This window comes from Acomys minous (assembly GCF_964271855.1).
Source record: "Acomys minous genome assembly, chromosome: 6".
In the NCBI taxonomy this organism is placed as follows: Eukaryota; Metazoa; Chordata; class Mammalia; order Rodentia; family Muridae; genus Acomys; species Acomys minous.
The window spans coordinates 80,985,297-81,009,558 of record NC_140487.1 but is presented as its reverse complement, the minus strand read 5'-3'; the positions used below and the strand labels follow the sequence as shown (position 1 = coordinate 81,009,558).

At 40.5% G+C, this 24,262-nt stretch overlaps 1 pseudogene across 1 annotated transcript in view; it reads left to right on the top strand.

Moving 5' to 3' along the window:
* LOC311600662 (leptin receptor-like) overlaps positions 1 to 24,262 on the top strand; it is a 52,214-nt pseudogene that overhangs the window by 24,195 nt on the left and 3,757 nt on the right. The window contains exons 5-14 of the transcript XR_014783639.1: positions 712 to 917; positions 4,884 to 5,026; positions 6,629 to 6,773; positions 12,314 to 12,604; positions 12,756 to 12,873; positions 15,219 to 15,418; positions 17,520 to 17,668; positions 19,007 to 19,166; positions 19,281 to 19,363; positions 21,916 to 22,132. The product of XR_014783639.1 is annotated as a leptin receptor-like (transcript). The remainder of the gene's footprint in view (positions 1 to 711; positions 918 to 4,883; positions 5,027 to 6,628; positions 6,774 to 12,313; positions 12,605 to 12,755; positions 12,874 to 15,218; positions 15,419 to 17,519; positions 17,669 to 19,006; positions 19,167 to 19,280; positions 19,364 to 21,915; positions 22,133 to 24,262) is intronic.

Here is a 24,262-nt window from a genome sequence, read left to right as displayed (position 1 = left end):
TTATTTTAGATTATTTTTATGCTTTCATTTAATCAGCTTTGTTGCCTATTAGCTATATCTATAAGACTTAGTATTTTAGTGGCTTTTGAATTATGACATGTCTTAGAATCTAAGGGAATCTGTAATACTTTGTATGTCATGTGACACTTCAGTTGTATACTTCCAGCTCTCCCAAGCTTGGTGCTGCTACTTCATACTTTAGTTCAGTCTATGCCATACCCTGTAAATATGTGGTTGCCATTTTTGCTTTAATTAGCCAATAAATAATTATCCTCGAAGTTCAACTTCACTCCTTTGTGTGACACCAAATTTCAGTCTTCTTTTATTTATTTATTTTTTATCCAAAATCTTCCTTTATCATTTTTATAATTTTATTTATTTATTTTGTATCCAAACCCTTCCTTCAGCATTTTTATAATGTAGCTCTGAAGATGACTCTTTGTCTGACAAAAAAAAGCCATTTTTTCATATTTGTTTTAAAGGATATTTTCACTGTGGGTGCTATCTCAGGGCTGTGGTTTTCTTTCTTGTTAATGCCTTTCTGACCCTCTGGCTTGACAGTTAATCTGCTATATCTTTAGTCTTTGTTTCTTGCTTTCTTTGTTTTTTCTGGTAGAGCCCGTCCTGAAGCTGGATTTGATGTCCTGCTTTCAAAACCTGTCCAGTACTTCCACACCCATCCTCACATTTTGTTCTTATATTTAAATACAGGCCTGACATCATAGATGACTTGCCTTTGGCCCCCCTGAAAGACAGCTTTCAGACTGTGCAGTGCAACTGCAGCCTCTGGGAATGTGAGTGCCATGTGCCGATACCAAGAGCCAGACTCAACTACTCCCTCGTGATGTGTTTGGAAATCATATCTGCGGGTGTGACTTTCCAGTCTCCCCTAATGGCAGTGCAGCCCATGCTTATTGGTAAGTTGCACTTCAGAAAGACAGTGACCTTGAAAAAAATCAGCCACAGAAAGGGGTTGAGAGGTTCGTATGGGCCAAGAGTTTTCATGGCTTACACCACTGTGGTCAATACTGAAAAGATGGAAAGTGTACTACGATAGGCAGCTTCTCCAATGTGCTCATAATAGAAACTGCCTCTAAGGTTAGCACTTAAATGGTCTTCTGAAGCAGCAGCTGTGGCTTCTCTGAGTCTTGGATTTAGTGAATGGATGTGTATTAATTAATTACTATCTCAGATAACCATTTTTGAAAATTATTAAAATAATTTTTGATCGAACTCATTCTTCTAATAAGCCGATCTTAAAGTCATGTGTACAGAGACTATCATCAGGGTTGGAAACAGTGCGAGGAACAGGGGAGGATTCCTACTCACACAGCAGGACTGGTGTAGTGAGCAGAGTCAACAACAGACCAATAAACAGTCAATCCATCCCCTGCACAGCTTGAGGACAAGACAGTCTCACATGGGTGAAATATCTCATTTTCTTATTGCTAGGATCCTCAAGACTCCTTTGACAAGCTTAAATGTTCAGGTCATAGCTGTGATAACACAGATGGGTATTAAGGGACTTTCTCAGTTTTATATATACATGGGTGTACATTGCGTTAAATGGCATGCTACTCAGCAGCTTTGTAAATTTTTAAATTTAAATTTTCTCAATTGATAACAGGCAACTCTACATGTGTGTGCATGTGTGTGGGCAGGTGCATGTGGAGGATGAAGGTCAATGCTGGGCTTCTTCCCTTATTGCACTTCCTTGTTTTATTTTATTTCATTGGGAGAGGGTGCCTCACTGAGTCTGTAGCTCACCAATTTGGCAAGACTAGCTGGCCAGTGAGCTCCAGAACCCCTCCTGTCTGGGTCCCTTGAGTACTCAGGCTGTGGGCACACATCACCATGCCTTGGTGTTATGTAGGTGCTGGGGCTCCAGACTTAGGTGGCAGGCATTTTACCAGCTTGGTAATCTCCCTACCCTCTCACCAGCTCTCCACATTTGGCTTTGATTCATGGGTCTTGCTGTGACTGAGTACACTTTTCCATTTATCTGCCACAGTTGTCCACACAGTTCCAAACATTGCTTCTTTTTATATGACTTAAGCTGTTACTTTTGAACCTTTGTTTAGTATTTTATTTTAAGATTAAGTCTTTCATGTAATTTGCTCTCTAGAGACATAGGTTTGGATTTTTATGACATAATGATAACAATACTCAAGCAATTCAATTGTGAAATCACTGTCAATAGGGAAAAAATAATGAAACATTTATTTGACATCATATTTTTATCTGTTTAAAACTGGTTCTACCTGGTAAATTTACAAAGCATTTAGATCACTATTCCATTGAATTTGTTTTCCAAGTATTGTAGTCAAGGGAAAGTATGACCATTGAATTTATATGTATTCAGAAATTCCTAATTCTGTCCTAAGGCAGAGATAATTTTTGAAAAATATCAAAAAGTTTTCCTTGGCCATCCTGAAACAGGCTCTGCAGACCAGGCTGGCCTCAAACTCAAAGATCTGTCTGCCTCTGTCTCTCTGAAGTGCTGGCTCTAAAGGTGTGTACAACCAATGCCCAGCAAAAAATGTCTTATATTTGAACCTGATGTACCCCAAATTTTTAAGTGTTGTAAAAGAATTAAGACATATCATGTAGCAGTACTGACTTGGGGAATTACTATTTCTGTTATCATGGCCAAAGATCTCTTTATTATTAACTAAGTGAAAAGGAGGTATGCATGTAAAAACGTCAAAGTAAAAAATGTTTCAAGCAAGAACACATTCCCTGTGCTGAAGACAAAAATCTCTGTGATGAGTTGAGGAACCGGAGGATGTCTCTATGCATGGAGTCAATGAAGTACGACTCATAAGAGATTAGCTCAGAGTTATTGAGGGACAGAGGGCATCAGGTCCAGAGTTCCAGAGTTTGGATTTTATTCCAATCAAATGGAAACTTTCGATTGAGGGTCTGATCGGATCAGACATACCATATGATCACACCTATCTGTGTGTTCAAATTTTACTCTACCTCATGAAGAATGAATTTATTAGGGAGTGAAGAAGAGGTGAATTGGTAGGAGGAAGAGCCTGGATAGGAGGCTGAAGGGATTTGCCAGCCAGGGTAGGGTTATAGCAATAAAGATATGTGGAACTGGTGAATTTGCTTGTAGGATCTGAAGGACTGAGAGAAATGGACCCTTCAGTTTGCCCCTAAAAATTCCAACAATGGGTATTAGGTGGAAATGCAGCAATAAGGCCATTTTTGTGTTTGAGATGACTTTTAGACTCCTATGAGGTGTTGAATAGACAGTTGGCTGTAAGACTCCAAAGTTCAGGGGAGATAAATATTTGGGAGTTGTCATTATATGGATTCTATGAGACGACCCAGTAAGAATTCAGAAGAAAAAGAAACCTAACAGATATTAGTACAGATGAAGGAGGCGGTGTTGTCTTAGAAACTGTGTATATAGGGTGTATATAGCTGTATAGGATGCTGTGCTGAGAGGTAGAATAAACTTAATTGGAAAATGCCATCAGATTTGCTTCAGAGTAGTGGTCTTGATCGGAGCAGACTTTGTGATTGCTAAGGAAGAGCTGACCAAGGTAGGTTGGGTAGCTGAGTGGGCTGGGTGGAAGGCAAGTCTCCCCAGCTCTTCTGAAGATGTTTCTCCAATAGAGTGGGTGAGTGGCAGCAAGTGCTGAGCTGGGCATAGGGGAGCCAGGGAAACATTTTAAGATATATTTAGTATGACTTTCTAGGAAATGTGAAACAGTCTGCAATTATATATAATTTTGCTACTCTTTGGTGCATTTGTTTTTAAGTTTTTGCATTTTTTTGGTCCTGGGAACACAATAAAATTTCGATATATTCTATTTGCTAATTTTAACAACTCAAGAATACGAGAATGGAGACTGGAGAGATGGCTTAGCTTCTGAAGCACTAACAGACAACCCAGGTTTGGTCCCATGCACTCACATGGCTACTCACAACTGCTTGTAACTCTCATTCTTGGGGGTTCCAACATCACTTTCTGTTTTCATAGGGCACATGAATGTACACACAGATATACATGTAAACAAAAATACAGTAAGTTTTATAACAGAATCAAAGCATGAATTTGTAATAAGCCTCTTGAACATATTCACTATAATATGATTTTTAATGGCTGCTTAAGTTTTCTATATGGCACGAATCACAATTTATTAAAATAATCTTTACCTGTAAGATGTTTAAATGGTTTCTTTACATATTTAAAATGTTTTCTTATTGGTTGAAGTAATAAAGTACTTACATATATTAATGCTAATAGACATATGTACATTTGAACCCAGGAATCCTTCACTTAGTTAATATTCTCTATTAAGCCAGGAAAACCCTCCCCTGTACCTATGGACTGGCAGGCACTTCTGATGATGCATTTATTGCCTGGTAATGTTTGTTCTGAGTGGAATAGGTATGTTTGGACTGATATTTTATGTGAATTAGTATGCTGATTCTTGCCCAGCTCTGTGCATTTTCTGCATAGTGTTCTGCACACTGCTGTTGTCCTCATGAGCAGCAGAGGCAAGCACAGTGACCGGACCTAGGCAGAGAATGCAAGTGAGTCTGAATATCATCAGGCAAAGTAAAGTTAGACAAACTTTGTAGAGAAGAAAATCACATTTATCAAGATCTTTTCATTTACTGGTTTATAGTCCTTGCCACATAAAGAAGAGAAGTGAAGTCAGGGGTTTGCTGTGATGAATACAGTACAAGAGGACAGCCCAACATGCATGTCTGCCTAAGCTCTGTAATTAGCCCTAGAATGTGGGAAGTTTTTAAGTATTTGAAAGGCAAGATATGCTGACAATTTATTTCAACTTCATTTTACTCAGATATGATTACCCTAAAAATTGCCTGACTTAAATGTCTTTTTCTTCCCCCTTAAGTGAAGCCTGATCCGCCATTGGGTTTGTGCATGGAAATCACAGATGATGGTAATTTAAAGATTTCTTGGAGCAGCCCAACAGTGGCACCATTTCCACTTCAATATCAAGTGAAATATTCAGAGAATTCTACAGTTAGAAGAGAGGTAAGTATATTTTCGTAAAGAAAAATTGAGAAGCTATTAAAGATTCCCAAGTCTCATAGAAATTACCCTTGCCTGCTAAATATGCCTGTGCTTCTTAGAGTAGAAGGGATTATATAGAATATTGCATAGTGAGATAATTTATACACTAAGGAGATCAGTTATAAATTTTTGACATAGGGTTTCTCTGTGTAGTGCTGGCTGTCTTGGAACTTGCTCTGCAGACTAGCCTGTCCTCAAACTCAGAGCTCTGCCTCCCTCTGCCTCTGGATTGCTAGGATTAAAAGTGTATATGCCACTGCCTGGATGCTTACCAGATTTTAACTTACAACTACACCAGTTTTCATTGGTAGACTGCTGGTTGACAGTGCAGCCTTCTTCGCTGCTCAGTGTGCTGGCACACCGTGTATGCATTTGTGTCATGGAATCGCTCAGCATCCTCCTCTGCTGAAATGTTTTGTGAGCACCTCTTTATTGTTAGGAGCTGGCATACATGCAGTGAGATGCTTTGGGATCATAGAGCAGGGTGAGAGGATGAGGAAGGAACGGCACAGCAAGTGGAGGCTGGGGCAGGCCTCATGGGGGCATGGCACTGGGTCAAGGATTTGAAGGAGACCGCTGTGTAGGTGTCTGGGGGACTGGGTGACAAGCAGGTGGACCAGCAATGCAGGGGCCTGTATGGCAGAGGCTGAGTGAATACAACTGTGGCAGTGGATGGTAACGGAGACAGGGCTGGGGAAGGAGGAGGAGGGCATGAGTGGCCTGTGGAGTCACGTGAAAACCTCCATGGCAAATAGGGAGCCTAAGCACTACATCATTTTTCCAAGGTAAAAACCAATCTTTTTAGAACCATGTTACTTTTCTAAGGTCCTATTAGTTTGGGAGTCCTTGGTGTCAGGTGTATCCATATAGAGTTAAGGCTACTGTGAGGTGCTTTCTCATTAGTAAATTGGAGATCACAGAACTATAAGTATGGACATCCTGATAATGTTCTATTGCATACCTCATGCTCTTCATGGTTTTTAAACTATGACTTGTTTCTTCCCCTCATCGTCTTGAAGAGACCAGGGAGTTCCATTGAAGCACATTTTTTGAAAACTCAGTGTGATGCACGAGTTTGTTTTCTACAGGGTTTGGCCTCATGTCTTCCCCTATGGTTTATAAGCGGTGTGTCGACTCTTGTCCTGTTCATCATCAGGGTCAGGACCTTAGTATAACTGCTGTCCCTCTTCTGTGTAGCTTTCCTTCGGGATCCTACAGTCCTCTCTACACCTCTGCACGTTTTTTTACCAGATGTATAACAGATGGCAAAGTGGCTACTTAAACATCCTAAAGATCATATAGACATGATGGAATGTAGACATCAGTTAGTATTTATCAGTTATACCAGTTTTTGTTTGATCTACAGGTGCTTTAAAATTTCCCTGATAGATGCACAGTGTTTATTTTTCACATTGTCCCTGATTTCTGGTTTAATTCTGTAACCAGGCAATTCATCTGTAAGATTATAACACTTTGAGGCTTGCTGAGGCTTGCATGGTATCTGTTTTGGCAATCATTCCACATCAACTTGATGCTCTAATGTTTCAACATGGCATTTCACAGGCTGCTGAAATAGTCTTAGCTGCATCTCTGGTGGTACACAACGTGCTTCCTGGATCTTCCTACCAGGTCCAGGTGAGAAGCAAGAGACTGGGTGGCTCAGGAATCTGGAGTGACTGGAGTTCACCTCAAGTATTTACCATACAAGGTAGGCCTTGCAGAAGTCGCTCTCTGGAAATATTTTCCCAGACCCTGCCTTCCTTGCCACTGGTATATCAGGAGCATCTTCAAATATTAAATATTAATATCTAAGTATTAATATTTAAATATTAAAACTGTATTTAAAATTCTCTTTGAAGACAAGGTCTACATCAGTTTAGGCAGACTTTGGACTGACATTCTTCCTGCCTTAAGCCTCTTGAGTGCTGGGATTAAAGACATGTCTTGTGCCTGTGCCCAGCTACATTTTACTTAAATCTTGAACAGAATAATTTGTTCATGAAAATTGCATCCGAGTTCCTATGTATGTTCTTCCAAAGCACCCTTTTATTGATTTTTTTTAATATGAAAAAAAAGGAAATAGTATTCTAGAACATGTGGCAAGAAGAAGATAAGTTTGAAACAGCCTTAGGTACATAGTCAAACACTTCAAAAAGATACAACGTTAACTTGAAATTTCCACTTTAGAAACCTAAACATATGATTTATGTTCTTAATTCTTTAATTTACATTTCGAAGCCAAGTGTATTCATCATACCATGTTAGATATTAAATGCTTACTTCTAGAGGTGTGCATATGTGCGAGAATGCATACATGTGTGTGCAAGTCTGCACATGTGTGTGCGTGAGCGCGTGTGCATGTGTGCACTTGCAGAGGCCATAGGTTGAATTTGGCCATCTTCCTCCATCATTTTTGAACATACTTTTTGAGATAGGGTCTCTTTTTGATCCTGTAGCTTGCTGAGTCAGCTGGATTAGCTGGCTGGGCCAGCCTCTAGAACTTCCTGTCTCTCCTTTACAGTGCTAAGGCCCGTTTTCTGTGCTCTGCGTGTTATGTGGTGCTGGGCTCCTGAGCATGGGTTCTCAGGCTTGTGCATCAAGCTCTTCGCTTAGTGGGCCATCTCACCAGCTCTCTCTATATTTTTATTAGCTATAATTAATACAGAATGATGGTACAGAGAGCTCACAGGCTACACAATCTCATAAGATGCATACAGGGGGAAGCAAACACCCTAGTGTTTTGGTGCATGCATTCCTGGGGAGGGTAGAACTCTAATTTCTGGTGTAGGCCATTTATTCATGAAGAGAGGCATGCACATCAGTGTTTTTTGATCAGAGGACAGGCTGGTTGATGGCCCATGAGTGGTCTCAAACCAGGTAGAGGAGCTCTAGTTCCTGGAAGTGGGGCTACAGTTGGGGATCGCCCTGTCCTGGCGAGTACTTTGGCTCCAGCATTGCGGGCAGTAGCAGGAACAGCAGGGGCTGCTTCAGCGGGTTTTTCTTCCTTAAGCATTCACTACCTGCTGGGGTGGACTCCTAGCCCCTTGCACAGGGCTGGGTAATCAAGCAAGGGTCTGGGGACCTAGGAACATCACTTTCCCTCCCAGCCCCATGACCTTTTGTAGTGTCACCAAATAGCACTGGCATAATGCTAGTGTCCTTAGAGGGTGGTTCCTTCCGAAAGGTGGGTACCGTGTTTTCCCCTGGAAGGGGGAAAACTGTGGGCTTTTCTTTTTCGTTATCCTCATACTCTAGTTGTTTTGAATTCTTTCATTTGATCTCTGGATTTATAATAACTACAGAGGATCAACTTTGTATTCATGTCAAAAGTCTTGCCGGTGTATCTGAAGATCCAGGCATCTTGCAGGAGCTGTCATTCTGTAGTTCATGCGCAGCAACGTCTTTCAACTGTTTCCTGCAGACACGTTTGCTTTCCGTAGTATCTGCTTTCCAGAATAATTTTTTTTTTATTTTATCCATACAGCAGGTTTTCCTAGCTTGGTGGAAACTTTTCACATGGTGGGTGGGGGTTTGTCTTGCTCTTTTCTTGGAATCAGCTACTTTGTTGTTCATAACCACTTCAACAGCCTGTTGGTATCAGCTAAGAAGGTCCAGCTTATCTGTACCTGGAAATCCAGCCCAGAGCTGGTTACTGCAGAGAACACTGTAGGTACAACGGACACTCTTGGGCACTCACTGAGGCTATTTTACATTTGATGTGCACTTCCACTCTTGCCCACGTGACTCAGCAATCGTTTTCAGGTGTGAGTGACTCCTGGGGTTTCCGTTTGTCTGCAGTGACTCATAGACCTGCGTGTCAGGCAACCGTCCTCCTTTCCTTTCTGCCAACTTTCAATGTTATTTTTAACATCAGAGAAATTGCAGTTTAGCCACAGGTTTCCCAGAGAGGTGAGAGGCAGTGCTTCCCAGAGCCCCAAGCATCTTGTCCAGATTCCAACCCTGCCACAGCTAAGTTGCGAAGTCACTTAACTGTCAGTTTGGTTCTGCTTGTTCAGTCTTACTCGGGTGGGTTATGGTAACACAGAAATAGCAATGTAGGACAGCGAGGGCGCAGTCAGTCCATTCCATTTAACAACTCTCCTTATTGATTACTTATTATTTTAGAAGTGTTAATTAGTCAGAAAGCAGTCTGTTTCGTAGAAGTGTTGGTTTTGAGTCTACCAGGTCACACAGGGAGCATCATCATGATTTCTTTGGAGAGGTTCTTCACCTTTCTGTGCCTCAGTTTCCTTGCTTGTAAGATCGGAATGTGCATATGACTAGTGGGAAATAATACAGCCAAGTGCTTGTGACCGCACCTGACTCTTGATAAATGTGCAGCGAATATCAGGCACTATCTTAGCTTCAACACTAATTGCTTGGTGCAAAGTGAGATTGTGAGACCGGTCAAGCTGGAAGTCTCAGGGACATGGCATGAAGACTGTAGACAACGATCTTATATCTTTATTCCTCAAGTGACTTTCTACTGTCACCGTGAGTGTAATAGGATGCTGATAACTCATGTCTTGAACTTCTGGGTCATTTCCTAGGTGAAGCTGCATCTTCTATAAGCAGCTCTTACTGATTAGATATGTCCTATGAGTCACATAAGGGCGTGGGGTGGGGTGGGGTAAAGCACAGTATTCCAGGTGGAGGCATTCTATGTGGTCCTGTGGTGTCAGGTGACGAGGGAAGCTGAGCAAAGCAAAGGTTGCCACGCCCACCTACACTGAAAATCTCTTTATTAACTATTAGGCAACGTGCTTACTTTCCCTGGAAAGCTCTTTCTTTCTGTTCTTGTTGTTGTTGTTTTAAAATCTAAAACCTCCCCTTCATTAAAAAAAAAAAGACAGGCACTGCTATAATAATAAGTGTCATTTTTTAAAGTTTTCTAGGATTTAAGGCTGAATGGGAATGCTTTTCTAGAATAGTAATTATTAGCAGCATTCTTACAGTATTTAAGTTCATAAAAAATACGACTTTGTGGCAAGATGGATATGTTTCATTTCCAGTTCTGCTTCTCTTTACAATGGATGTCAATATCTGAAAGTTTAGATTTGCTTAGGTTTTCAAACTCCAGCTCATGTTTTGCATTCTTGTATAAGTGGTCAGATAACATAATGAAGCACACACATGCACACAGCTTTGTCAGTCTGTTAGCTTGTTCAACAGTCAGTCACATGACTTAACAACTAGACTTTTATATATCACTCAAATATATTGCTAAGCTTCAGACATCCCAAACAGAAAAACATTGGGGGGAAAAAGTGTGAGTAAATAGCTACCATCCAGTCAAAATTCCCACAAAAATCAATCTTAAAAGATGAACATTTTCATTTTGGCTCATATTTTGGCTTTAATCTTGACCCGATTGCTTTGAAACTATGACACCATAGTCTGCAGGAGAGATCTGTTCAGCTCACAGCTGCCCGAAAGCAAACGGTGATACAGAATAAGCCTGAGTCCCTGTCCTTATCCTGGGCATTCTCCCAGGGATCCAGCTCTTTCAGATGGACTATCCCTCATGGAGGCTTCACAGATCCTAGCAGTGTGTGATGCTCCCCAAGCTTCCAGCTTGGGAGCTTTTGGAGGCTTTTATGGTCTTGACCATAATACTGCCTCAAAATCTTGAATGGCTTAGCTTCTTCTGAGGGCTACTAGGTGAGGATTAAGAAAAAAAATCATCACATAAGAACAAAACTCAGATGCTTGCAGTGAGGACAAAGACTTATCCACTTAAGAAGCTCCCACAAGTATTTCTTTTTACAGTACCATCTGTGCTGATGAAATCTGTGTGAGCAGGCTCCATGTGTTTTCTTTCTTTCTTTCTTTCTTTCTTTCTTTCTTTCTTTCTTTCTTTCTTTCTTTCTTTAAAAATTTATTTATTATGCATACAGTGCTCTGCCTGCATGTACACCTGCAGGCCAGAAGAGGGCATCAGATCACATAATAGATGGTTGTGAACCACCATGTGGTTTTCGGAAGTGAACTCAGGACCTCTGGAAGAGCAGTAAGTGCTCTTAATCTCTGAACCATCTCCCCAGCTCCATGTTTTTTTGAGAGAAGAATCAGCAGCCGCCCTGGAATGAAAGGATGTATTAAATAAACACAGTTTAGGTAAAGCTACCTGAATTTTATAGATTGTCATGTTTAAAGTATTTCTTTATGCAGAGGAGTGCTGTATTTGCATGTATGCCTGTAGGACAAGACAGGGCATCAGTTCCCATTACACATGTTTATGGTTGCAGGGAATTGAACATAGGACTTATGGAAGAGCAGCCGGTACTCTTAATCACTGACCCATCTCTCCAGCCATGAGATGGTCATTTTTAATTTTTTGTTTTAAAGCTTACATTTAAGCATTTAACCAAGCACAAACCCTATACATTCTAACTTTAGTTCTCGAATAAGCCTCACTAGATGCATTTGATGTTAAACTAAAACATCTTGAAGTTTTACAAATAATCTGTTAACGAAGAGACTCAATTATGAACATCAATCTGCACCTTTGTGGAAGGTAACCAAAAACATTTACCTATTTCTTTACATGTTTATCAGACTCTTTCATAACTGAAGAAAACAATACCTATCAAGCCTGCTTTCTTCAATATGTTGTGCCATAGTTATCTGTGCTAAGAACCTACACTATGTTTCACTGATTCTCCTGAAATTTTAAAATTACATTTATTTTGCATGTTGAAGATGATGCACGTGTTCAGGTCATAGGACAACTTGTGGGAGTCAGTTTCATCATCCATCCTGTCAGTCCTAGGGATTGAACTCAGGTCATCAGGCTTGTTGGCAAGCACCTTTACCTGCTGAGCCATCTCACTGGTCCCCCTTTTTTTCTTTAACACTTATTTATTACTTATTGGTGTGTGTGTGTGTGTGTGTGTGTGTGTGTGTGTGTGTACACATACATGCACATTCAGTTTAAATAGCCTGGGAGAAATGAATTATTATGCAAGCATATGATAAATTCACTTAGTTCTGTTGCCTGTCACTTGGAAAGAGACCATTGCTAAAGCATAGCTGGAAGGAATAAACTCCACATTGAGAAGCTATGCAGCTGAGAGCAGGGTTCTCAAGGCTCAGAGGGCTCTCCATAGCATCAGCCACCTTCAAAGTGGACTTATTTAGTTTAGGCAGGGTAACTAGGAATGTGGGAACCTCTCTCCTGTCATATGGATAGCTCACGTGATGGTTTCTGTTTCCATCTGAATACCCACCTTTGTCTCTTTGTTACAGATGTCATGTACTTTCCACCCAAAATCCTGACAAGCGTTGGCTCGAATGCTTCCTTTCATTGCATCTACAAAGGTCCAAACCAAATTATTTCCTCAAAGCAGATAGTTTGGTGGATGAATCTGGCTGAGAAAATCCCTGAAACGCAGTATAGCCTTGTGGATGACCATGTTAGCAAAGTTACGTTTTCCAACTTGAAAGCCACCCGACCTCGCGGGAAGTTTGCCTATGACGCAGTGTACTGCTGCAGTGAGCAGGAGTGCCACCACCGCTACGCTGAACTGTATGTGATCGGTAAGAATCCCAGGGCCTCATTTATTCTGTCCCCTAAGGTCACTTGTCACCATGGACTGTGCTAGAGTCCTATTAAAGACCTAAGGAAAATGTTTTTTCATGATTTTTGGTGTTTTTACCTTATATTAATATTTTAATGTGTTTTAAATAGATGTCAATATCAACATATCATGTGAAACTGATGGGTACTTAACTAAAATGACTTGCAGATGGTCACCCAGCACAATCCATTCACTCGTGGGAAGTACTGTGCAGTTGCGGTATCACAGGTATGCATTATATTGGTTTCTTTGTTTTTCCCAGACCATGGCACAGTTACATTTTCTGTTAATAGATCACTATGACAGAAATCTGGCACAATTTTCCCTCTGTGCAGTAGTTTGAATATATATTTTTTTAGAAAAATTGTGAAGGGTTACATAAATTTTAATCTTTCAAAACATTCACACCCAAGGCATTTTTTAAAAAATGTATTTTGTTTTAAAGTCATATTATCATGTCTGCCAGGCAATTTCCTGGAATTGCCTTTTGACTCTTGAGTGCCATGAAGGGAACGCAAGGGTATTATTTCATACACAAGTGTAGTTTGACCCAGAGAGCGGGCTCACATTGGCTGTGCAGTATTTTAGGTTTCACATCACTCAGCTAATGGTCAGTGTTTCAGAGAAAGGAGACAGAGGAGAAGATTCTACAAGATGTGATAGCTTTTTTTTTAGAATGAAGTGAATTATGTTAGAAAGCATGCAGTAGTTAATAGAGGTAATTGGTTCTTTCAAGAGAATTTTGTGCTTACTTATTTTTATCCCTCTTTGTTTAAAAATAATTTAAGCCATCTCCATACTGTATTTCCCTTTTCGCTACATGTATGTCTTAACCATGTCTCACTGCTGGGAAGGTACAAACATCCTTGTTTGTAAAGCCTCCCATGATAGTTGTCCAGTGTGCTTACTGCACTATACTCTGAGATCTGATATTTAAATCTGTATTGAAAATGTTCAGTTTGTACAAGGTGTCCATTTGTTCTCAAAATCTAAAGTAACTCAGAAAATATCTCCCTCCTCTCAAACCCTGGTATCTGAACTCTGTGCTTCTTGTTCTGAGTCAAACCCCTCTGTGGTATTGGAAGGAAACTGGCAATTTCTATATCTCTTAAATGTGAAAAATTGTTGCCTTTATACTGTATGCTATGAATATCTTTAAATCAAGTGAAAGTTCACGATAGGCAGTTTTAGTTATATGTCTTCCCATGCATTTTCACATGCAAACAAATGTCTGCAGAAACTCGTATTGTAAGCTGCATGGCTCACTTAGCATCCGTACATCCACAGGGTGGCCATACAACCAACTACAAATGTGTAATGAGGTTTTGAATCTCCCAAGTGTTAATTTCTTTGCCTGTAAATGGAAGGAATGGTAAGACTTACATTGTTTTCAGGGGAAACTAATGACATTTCATTTCATTGTAATTAAAGAGTACAACTCCTCTAGGAAGCCTTCCCTTGGGGCAGTCAATAAATGGTAACTGCTGTCATGATGATGACGCTCATCTTCCCAAGTCATACCTTCGCTGCTGTGTTTCTGCACTACTGTTTTGCTACCCACTAGTGATTACACATCCCTTAGTCATTGCAATCCTCACTCACCATTAATTATCTAAACACACATGCGCACACACTGATAATCTTGAGGGGAAAGTATTGCAAAGATGGTAAATGAAAAAGACTTTAGTGTTTCCATTTTCTTTTTCCTTCTCATTTTCATCTCTGTGGAGTGTAGTCAGAGCTTTAATCAGTTAAACACCATTTCAGAGCAAATAGCAACAAAAGGACTGTGTCTTGAAGAAATGTATTGTGTGCTGTGAGGATGTAGGTTGATTAAGACTCCGAATGTATAAAAAATCAGTTCTGAGAAAAATGAATAATGTATTTCCCACCATTCATGTATGGAGCAGGGTTTGGTACTATTTTCACAACATCAGTTTGGACTGGGAAGTCTTACAGAACTGTCCATCAGGCCAAACATTGACATCAGTTGCATTCCTGATTTCTGTTGGAAGCAAGAACCTGCTCTCCATCCACCCCAGGTTTTCCTCTCAATACTAATTTTGATCCTTATTTCAACAATCATGTCACCAATTCCAAGCTCTAGCATAGGAGTCCCCAACCCTTTGACTAACCTCTAGCTCCAAAAATATTGACATTATGATTCTTGACAGTAGCAAAATTAAAGTTATAAAGCAGTGAAAAATAATTATATGATGGGGGTCACCACAACATGAAGAACTGTATAAAAAGGCTGCAGCATTAGGAAATTTGAGAGCCATTGGCCTAATGTAACCACAGAGTCCTGCAGGTCTGTCCCTAACTTAGTTCTTGTTCACTCTTCTGACTTCCATCATTACGCATTGCTCCTGCGGTGCTTTTGTGGAGTTACACTTTGTGGAAAGACTAAGACCTAGATAAAGCTGGGAGAGCAAGGGTGCCTTCCTAGTCCCGACATCAATCTGTACACAGAGAAAATGATTATGACAACAAATAAATAATACTTCTAAAATGTTCTCTTCCTCTTATCAATACTGTATGTTAACTGGCTATTTTTTAAAAATATCTTTAAGGAGAAGACTGTACTGTTCTGATAGTCCATCTATTCATCCTACATCTGAGCCCAAACACTGCATCTTGCAGAGGGACGGCTTCTATGAGTGTGTTTTCCAGCCAATCTTCCTATTATCTGGCTATACAATGTGGATCAGGATCAACCACCCTTTAGGTTCGCTTGACTCTCCACCAACATGTGTTCTTCCTGACTCTGTAGGTATGTCAGACTCTATTGTGTATTTTCCTTAGATTTGTATGTCATTTTCTAACCACACTTGATTTTGGAGAAAAAAAATTGTTTCTGTTTATAGAGAAATTTAAAGGATGATTGGCGTTAGAAGATTCCTGGTATTGAGGTTTTGTTTTTATTTTACCATTTTGAGCTTATTTTTATATGATTTGTAGCATGTTTGTTTATAAATGTGAATAATAGAGTCATAATAGTTGGACATTTTCATATAGCACTTGATGAGTTCTGTAACTGCAATTATATGAGTTTTTTAAATATAAAATTTCAAATACCCTTCCAGCGAAGTTCTGAAAGCATTTGCTGTTTTTAATCTGAAAGTTGTGTTTGGATAGTCTGAAGGCTTTATAATCTGAGTATTCATACTTTAAGGCTTTAATTGGAAGGGCTAGGTGTGAGAGACATTCAAAAGATCCAAAGGAAGTGAAGAAACTTGACAAAAGACAGTGAGATCTATCGTGATATTGACAAATTTTCAAAAAGTACATTGAGATGAAAGTATTCAAAGAGCCTTTGAGACACTGGATGTATTCTTCCAAAGTCAGTGTGGAATGCTCGAGAAATAAACTTCTTTTGTTGCTATACATTGTTTTGTTAAGAAATTATCCCAAAAATTAGTATAATTTTTCAATTAACCAGTACACATTTGAAGTAGAATCCATATTTTGTTAAATATAGGATAAACTTACTTTAACTATTAGATCTGTTTTTCATATAGATGTCCAAGGAGTTGATTATCTTTTCCTTTGCACAATTCCACTGTGTTTTTTACTGCAACTGGTGCATTTCTGTAACTCAGTATTTCAGAATAATAAAGATCCATGAACATTCACACACAACATGGGGTCAACAACATGCTATCTGGATAACATTGGGTGTTCTGCTTTCCAAGACTAGAGCAAAGAGTTTAAGTCAGGCTCATTTTGCCTTAGAAAGTGAGCAATGTAGAAATTATGCTTCAGGGTGTAAATCTCCATGTCTTCCAGTTCTTTAAAACTTGGATTAGGCACAAAACCATTTTCTATCACTCATTAGCTGTGTGTAGCTTTCCATACTCCCCCATGTGTGCATCACTGTGGTCAGAGCATACACTTCTGCTTGGCAGTCACCTAATCTCTCCATGTGATTCACTGACGCACAACGAAAGAACTAACCCCTACACTGTCTCACACTAACACTTTTTGTCTTGAAAGGAAATGGCCTTTTCCAGACATAGACATTTTATCATCTTGCTGGTTTGATGATGAATACATTCATGAGCTGTGAGAAATTTAAGGACCATGAGAAGCTACATACTAATGACAAATTGAGGTGTTTTGTCCTGAATGTCCTAAAGTACTAGTGTTGGTGTCTTAAGTGATCAACGAGTACTGGTCAAACAAGAGACTACACTTTTTGCACAGTAGTTGTTTTTAGAAGTGGCACTTGGAAGAAGAGAGTGATGCTAAGCACTCACATTGTGCAATCCTTGTTCCCTATGAATCAACAGTGCCCTGATTTATAGCACCTAATGGAATCAACAGGTTGAGGGCGGTAGACCGGGAATATCTACAGAGGCTTGTCCTAATTTCCCCTATATAATGCCTGTACATGGCCATAATTGTGGTTTCTCAATTTATGGGCTTCATTCCTCTCAGCCACTAGAGTTGTGCACCTCTCATTCCAGTCAAGGGCCATCCATCTCTCTTTGGATAGTTGAGTGGCAGAGGTAACCATCAAACAATGAAAGAAGAGGAGCATCACAGGGCGTCACCCTGGAGACCTTGGGCTCTACCTAGTGTTAACCTGTTAGGAGCTGGCTCATGGCAGCTGTGGAGGGGAGCTTATGGGATCTGAGATAGGAAGGGATGCCATTAGGAAAAAAGTTTCTTGCCAGCTAGTGTGAAAGTGTAGTACTTAAACATGTAACATGTTGTTATAGCAATTGAACCCATTGCTCCATTCATGGAGTACTCCCCACAGTAGAGACAAGACTTTAAAAAGGATGTTGCTTTAGAAATATGAAGTAGAAAGATGGTTAATATTGCTGTTTTAGTTACTATTACATAATATATATATTTTTAATTTCTAGTAAAACCACTACCTCCTTCTAGTGTGAAAGCAGAAATTACTGTAAACATTGGCTTACTGAAAATATCTTGGGAAAATCCAGTCTTTGCAGAGAATAACCTTCAGTTCCAGATTCGATATGGCTTAAGTGGAAAAGAAATACAATGGAAGGTACTTTTTACTTCGAAATATTTTCTTCTCATTTAATCTTTCTCTTTCCCTCCCAGGACCTCTCTCCCCTTCAATTGGATTTTCTCTGTATAGCCCAGGCTAGCCTCAAAAATCACTCCATAGCTAAGAGTGGCCTTGAACTTGTGAACCCCTGCTGCTTTAGCCTCCCAAGTGCTGGGACTACTAAATGCTATTTAGTAGTGTTTTATGAGCATATACTAGTCGTAGTTAATGCTGGGTGACATTATGGTATATTTGATCATATTCACCCCTTCTTACAACCTCGTATCCCTTTACCACTGATTCCCCTCCTCTCCCTAGCCAGTTGCTCTTCTATATCTTTGGTAAATATGGGCAGCTCATCAGAGGCTAGCCAGTAAGGAGATGGTCTCATTGTCCCTCAGCAGCAGTAAAATCCCCAGCGAGAAGCAGGGCCCTGTGAACCCTTTTTTCTTATATAATCCACCTGATGTAGATGATCACAACTACTGAGAGTTAGACATGCAGCGGCATCTTACAGTGTTTTGGGGTCTCATTGCAGCACATTATTCCTGGAATATATATATACATGCAATATACTCTCCTGTACTGTGTTAAAATTTAATCCTTATAAGGAACAAAAAATGGCTTGATCCTAGCATTTCCCAAAGGATTCTTCATGGGACATTTTCCCAATGAACTGTCCTGTGAAAAAGAGATTGTGTGGTTAAACAGGCTCAGGAAACCCTGCTTCGTTTGACCTTTTTAGTGTAGTGATGGAGTTTATGACATTAATGGTCTGCAGAAAGGCCTTCATTCGAGAAACATTTGCCATATTTCATCCATTTTTCCAGGGACTCACATTTTTTCTAAGGTCTTCCGATATCTTTCAGTAGCATGGGACAGATTTTTTAAAAAAATCACAGTGTCGAGAATGCATGTGGGAAAGCTTATGTCATTTTTGCACCAGCAGCTTGCTAAGACTGGAAATACAAGAAACCGTGTCTGTGTCGTTAGCACGATCACCTCAGTTGCAGTGTATGTGAGTCTTATCCATTTGATTCTCTGGAGAAGGCCTCATTTGACCACCATGTTAGAATTCTTTTCTTTGTGGTAGAGAGAGGATCAGAGGACAAGGAATAGCAGTGCAGCAAGAGTGTGTTTGGAATTGGCCTTGTCAATACAGCAAGTTGACACAGGAGTGAGCAGCATTCCTTTGACTGGCCAAACTTCATGTGTTTCTGAAGTGGGAAAATACAACATTGCTCTATCTTAAGTTTGGAAGTGTTAAGTTCTAATGTAAAAGTGCGTCAGGACCCATGGGAGGCATATGTGTTGACAGTTTGACTGCCTTTACAGTTACATGATGTATTTGATGTAAAATCAAAGTCAGTCAGCCTGCGGGTGCCAGACCTGTGTGCGGTGTATGTGGCGCAGGTGCGCTGCAGGCGCTTGGATGGCCTCGGGTATTGGAGTAACTGGAGCAGTCCAGCCTACACGCTTATCATGGACGTAAAAGGTCTGTGGACACTTCTTATTGTTTCTTGAAAGGACGGGAGCGGGTGCTTCACATGTGACTGAAAGTGCCCCATCTAAGGCCGCGCTACAACTTGGGTCCCTTGTCATTTTGCAGTTCCTTTGCGAGGACCTGGGTTTTGGAGAATAATGGATGGCGATGTCACTAAGAAGGAGAGAAACGTCACCTTGCTCTGGAAGGTATTTCCAATTTCTGTCTTTTAGTGTATTCGGAAATTATGTTTGTCTATGCTTTCTTTAGAACCTTGCCTTTATTTATCTCACAGATGACCCTTTATTTAATTCATGGGGAGGTGGGATTGTTCAGGGCAGAGTGTCCAGAATATTGGCATCACCAGGTGCCTTTATCACTTTCTCAGTTTAATTATAATTGTGTTATTCCAGTTCTGGTAAAGTCTTGAGCTCTTTGGGCTTGATATTTTCATCTGTATTGAGATAAGATTACTAAATGAAAATTAGTGTTACTTTAAGTTCACAATCTGGTTTCGATTGAATCCTGAATAATGTAAACACAGCCTCAGCCCTCAAAGTCTGATTTGGGAGTAAAATACACAAGGTAGGCAATGATGTGTTTATTGTATAAATGTGAAATCAATCTCAGTCCCCACGAGGAAGGAAGTTAGTGCAATTTTTAAAATGCTTTCCTGATCTATATAAAATGTGGGATATGTAAGAGCTTGCGTCCACTTAGTTTTGTAATTCCAGTTACTATATAACTTTGTTTACCTGGTAGTACAACTTCTAAATTGGCTTTCATTTTGTCCTTCTTACTTGAAAGTAACATTCAGAGTTGATGCTGATATTTGTTAGATATTGAGTGTTTCTGCAGAGCGAGATGAGCAGTGATATTGCTCAGAGTTTGGTAGGGTCAGCCAGGAACAGAATCTGAGAAACCTTATCTTTATCTCCTCATTGCTGTAACGACAGCCCTTGGTCCATTCTACAGCCAACCTCCTCTCCTTCCTCACACTCCATTGTGCCCTTGAACAGAGCAGTGGCTCTTTTTCCAGACAGTTCCCATGCTTTCCTTATCCCTAGGTCCTTGTGTTTCCTCAGTGATGGTGCCTGGTGGGACTTTCTGTAATGAAAAGAAAGGAATGTTTTTTTTAACACTATTAACCAGTCAAGGAAATCAGGAATTGAGAGAAAAGTTCATTTTAGGCTGGGGGCAGTAAATGTACAGGCAAGCCATGAACATCTTATGATATCTTTGCTTGTTTTTACTTACGATTACAAAAATAAATATTAACACATAAATGGCATGGCTGTTTTTCAGATAAAATAAAACTAGTGGTTCCTTAGAGACTTTTTCCCCCTTATGTTGGTTCCTTACATCATGCCTCCACTCTGCTACCCATGAGAGTCTGCCACTACAGGATACATGTGTCTGTGTGAGTGTGCCTCCACCCTGCCACCCATGAGGGTCTGCCACTGCAGGATACATGTGTCTGTGTGAGTGTGCCTCCACCCTGCCACCCATGAGAGTCTGCCATAGCAGGATACATGTGTCTGTGTGAGTGTACCTCCACCCTGCCACCCATGAGGGTCTGCCACTGCAGGATACATGTGTCTGTGTGAGTGTGCCTCCACCCTGCCACCCATGAGGGTCTGCCATTGCAGGATACATGTGTCTGTGTGAGTGTACCTCCACCCTGCCACTCATGAGGGTCTGCCACTGCAGGATACATGCATCTGTGTGAGTGTGTCTCTGTCACTTGTGATTTGGAAACACCTGTTCTAATCTGTTTTTATAAAATTCAGCTTGTAGTTTTCTAAGGGACTGGGCAGAATTCAGTTTTACCTGCAATATAGGCAAAGGTTATTGGGAAATGAAGGTCATGGCTGGACTCTACACAGTGGACGAGCAGCATTGGAGCTGCTATGTGTTTTATACAGGAGTCTTCCATAACATGGTATGATATATATATATGGGATGAAAATATCCAGGATCGCATACACTGCCCAAAAACTTCTGTTATTTGTTAACCTTCAAGGTTTTCATTTGTCTGTTTGTTTTAAAAGAGTTATTTATTTATTATTTATACAGGATTTTTCCCACACACCAGAAGAGGGCACCAGATCTCATTGTAGATGGTTTTGAGCCACCATGTGGTTGCTGGGAATTGAACTCAGGACTGTTGGAAGAACAGACTGAATCAACTTTCCAGCCTCATTTTGTTTCTTTGTTTTTTTTGTTGTTGTTGTTGTTGTTTGTTTGCAAAAACTCTTCTTGCTCCGGACATTCTTCCGAGCACATCCTGGGAGGAACAGTGGCAGATTTAATTTGTTTGGGTTCTCAAAATGGCGATAGACACCTGAGCTTCCTTGTTTCTTCCTGAGCAGAATCTTCCCCTGCTTGGTAGACAAGGAACCTTCCTATGTCAGTTTTTCTCAGTGACTACCATGAAAACTCTTAGCGTTTCCTGTGTAGTCTTAGTATTTCACATTTTCTCACTTATGTTCTCACTTCATTTTCTTGAAGGGATTTAGTCAGTAGATCTGAAGAAATCAAAAAGGAAAATAATTTCCCTGTGCTGGATACCTTATACATACCTATTGCTTTGCACAGTTTCCACTCTCCTCTGCTCCCCAACCCCTTATTACTAGAATGAGCAGTACCTGCCCTGGCCTAGCTCCTGTTTCCTGGTGGGAATGTGCTGGAAGACTTCCATGATCTCCATTAATATGACCACAGTTGTCCATATGCTAATTAAGTTTTGTGTTTGCTGCAGCCCCTGATGAGCAATGCCTCACTGTGCAGTGTGAGGAGGTACGAGGTACAGCACCATACTGCCCACAATGGGACGTGGTCAGAAGATGCAGGAATGCAGACCAATCTCACTTTCCTGTGGGCAGAGGAAGAACACACAGTCACAGTTCTGGCCATTAATTCCATTGGTGCTTCTCTTGCCAATTTCAACCTCACCTTCTCATGGCCCATGAGCAAAGGTAAGAGATGCCGAGGGGCGGCTGACCACCCCAGTCATTTATTTTTATGTTGGTTCATGCAGAATGTCTTTTTTTTTTTTTTTTGGTTTTTCGAGACAGGGTTTCTCTGTGGAGCTTTGTAGACCAGGCTGACCTCGAACTCAGCGATCCGCCTGCCTCTGCCTCCCGAGTGCTGGAATTAAAGGTGTGCGCCACCACGCCCGGCCTCATGCAGAATGTCTTGTTCCTTATTATTTCAGCCCCACTATTAGACAGTGATGTGTCCTGCTTGCCACATCTTGTTTTATAGCCCAGCATCCACATCATTCTTGCCCCCTTCCCTCCAACTTCTCCCATGGACCCGCTCCAAAATTCATAATCTCACCTTTTTTATTTATTATGCATATAAATATAACTCACTGAGCCTGTTTAGCTTTGCTCTTTTGTACATGTGTCCAGGACTAACAAATTGGGATTAGTCAGTCTGTGAGGAAACTCATCCCCAGAGGAGACTGCCTCTCCCTCTCTCAGCAGAAACTGATCACCTATAGCTCTTCATCTAGGGTGTGGCCATGTGGAATTTTCCCTGTCCACACTGGCATGTCAACTAGTGTTGTCATTTATAATGGTCTTATTCAGGTAGCCATATTGTTTAGCATTTATATCCAGGGGACACTATCGACAGTGGATGTCCTGAGCCTCTGGCTCCTATAGTATTTCCTTCTTCTATTCCATGGTTTCCCTCTGATCCTTAGATGTGCAGGATGCACTGCCAATGTATTAGTTGGGCTTGAATACCCCCTTTTAGTATGTAACCTCTGTACAACCCTTCTTGTCTAAATTATCCTCTGAACAGTCTAGGATCCACTTTTATTCTTCTCTCTTCTCCATGTGAGAAATACATTGCCAACCAAAAACCAATTATGTACATCTGGTAGAACATATCTGAAATGGCATTATTAGCAGTAGAATCTAATACTTAAACCATTTGGAATAATAAAGGTGGGTCACTCTCTAAATATTAGAATATAGAATATTTTATATATAAATATAAAGTATTTTGTTATATGCAGTATTCTATAAACACTTGCTACATATTATGGTATATATTTGCATGAGGTATAATTTAACACTTATACATAAAATACTATGAAGTTTAGTAGTAGCATGATAAGCTATATGGACTCAAATTAATTTCTGAGACTTGGAAACTGTTGTGGACTTTTTGAGTAGTGAGCACCTCACCTTCATTAATGTTGGTATATTTGATTATTCTGAGCATTGATACTTTCCATTTAAATGTCAGAGTATGTATGTAGAGGTCAGAGGACAACTTGTGGGCGTTAGTTTTCTCCTTCCCACATGGGGGTCCTAGGAAACATAACTCAGGTTGTCAGATTTGCTGCTGGTGCCTTTACCTGCTGGAGCATCTTGCTGGCCCAAGAGTCACACATAAAAGGAGCTTCTAATCTGGATTGTCTATCAAAATACCATTTTAAATAGAAAATATTCATCTTCTGGCAACTCTACCAACCTGCTAACCTTTCCAAGACTCACTTCTTTCATGAAGTCTCATTGCTTAAATATGTCATATTCCTTCTTTAAAGTTCAGGGCACATTCTAAAACTTTAAGGATAATTTATACTTTTCAATTAAAATTATCACCATATGTCTTTGTGATTGTGTGCATGTTTGTGGGCATGCATACTACAGTGAGTGTGTGGCGGTCAGAGGACAGCTTAGCAGAGTTGATTTCACCCTCCATCTCTACTTGGGTCCTGGGGATTGAGGCAGGGTCTCATTGTGTAGTCCTGGCTGGCCTGGAACTCACTGTGTAGACCAAGCTCATGGAGATCTGCTTGTCTCTCTGTCCTGTCAGTGCTGGGACAGAAGGCATGTGCCATTGTGCCTGGACAGGAGTGTGACTTTTGGAAACAAAGCAAACAGGAGCTTGATCTTGGGTTGGGGGTAGAGAAGCCATCTTAGGAAAATAATGTCAATTGCAAACTAAATTTCCTCCCATAGGTTTGGTATGGGAGAAGTCTCAGCTTTCAGCAGATGCACAGATGGTCAGGTTTTCACTGTTCAGGGGACGAGGTAAAGTAAAACAAGAGTGGGTGGCTTCTGCATGGAGAAACACACTCAGCCAAG